The sequence below is a fragment of the Phalaenopsis equestris genome, unplaced genomic scaffold (assembly GCF_001263595.1).
Source record: "Phalaenopsis equestris unplaced genomic scaffold, ASM126359v1 Scaffold000404, whole genome shotgun sequence".
Taxonomy (NCBI): Eukaryota; Viridiplantae; Streptophyta; class Magnoliopsida; order Asparagales; family Orchidaceae; genus Phalaenopsis; species Phalaenopsis equestris.
The window spans coordinates 265,419-266,799 of NW_018164846.1; positions in this window are offsets into that span (position 1 = coordinate 265,419).

A 1,381-nucleotide genomic window follows, 5' to 3' on the forward strand; every position below is an offset into this window, starting at 1 on the left:
CGTAGGTGTTATATATATATATATATATAACCAATTTTGAGTTGGAACAGATCCAACTAACAAATTTGAGCCAATTAGTTTCAATTTTGAGCCAGATTGTGCTGATATGAAGCTGAAACGGATCCAAATAACTCAATTTGAGCCAGCTTGGAAGAATTTTCAATAAATTTAAGCGGACCCTCACAGAGAAATATACTATTGATGCGTGCTAGAAAATTCGTCGCAGTAGACTGGTAGATTATCGTCTTAGTGTGGTACGAAGATTCAGTACACACTCAAAAGAAAGAAAACAACTAACTAAGACAGCAGTAGTTTTTTATGTGGAAAACTCGGAAAACAAAAACCACGAGATTTGGTCCAGCTGAAGAGTTCTACTATAAGAAGATAATTATAGTTGCAAGCAATTGTTCGGCAAACGAGAAAGAGTTCCTAGGTTTTCCAAGTTATAACGTCGACGTGCTAATGAATTTGTTGCTAGGAATGAGCAGCAATCGATAGTGATTTGCGACGTCTGGTCATTGGAGGTCCATGATAGTTAGTGGTGAATGACGATAGTTGAAGTTGGTCGATGGAGATTGACTGTGATCGACGACTGTCAGCGGTGGTCGATGGAGGTCAGTGGTGGTCGACGGTGGTCGACTGCGATTGATGAAAGTCGGCAACGGTCGGCGGTTGTTGAAAGAGGTTAGTGGTGGTTGATAGCAGTCTAGGATGTTGGTGTTGGATTTTAGCTCATTCTCAAAGGTTCAAGCTCTTCCTCATATCTGAAGCTTTCCTCTTCCCTCATGAGAGGGGTGAGACTTTATTTATAGTGTGTTGGGTGTTATTAATAAAGGAATTTGAACCATTTTGATCGAACAGTCCGAAGAGCTTTCTTCGATTAGACGGTGTTTGATGAACATTTGAGTATCTTAACGATGTTGGAATTGAGCGATCTTAAGCTCCCTACATTTGTCTTGTTGAGACACTCGATTCAACTATAGACTTGTTAAATTCGACATTTGTTTGTCCTTCTCAATATGTTTGGAAAGCCTCCAAGATTAGTTTAATGACATGATCTGAGCTTGATTGACTCGGATTGAATATCATTGGGTTCTTCTCGTTGAGCCGCTCAGTTTGACTATAAGTTTGTTGAAATCAGAGCTCTGAGTGACTTTTTTATCAAGGTTTGAATATTTCTTACTCAAAATATTGCCTCGAGATCCATCCCATGTCTCGAGTTTCGTGATTGATGATGAAATTTGGAGTTGTGTCAGCTGCCTCCTCTATTCGGGCAAGGTCACTTTTATCGTATGAAAGTATTTAGATCTAGAGGTTTTTATTTGTATCGTGTATATGTATCAACACACACACACACACACACACACACACACACACACAC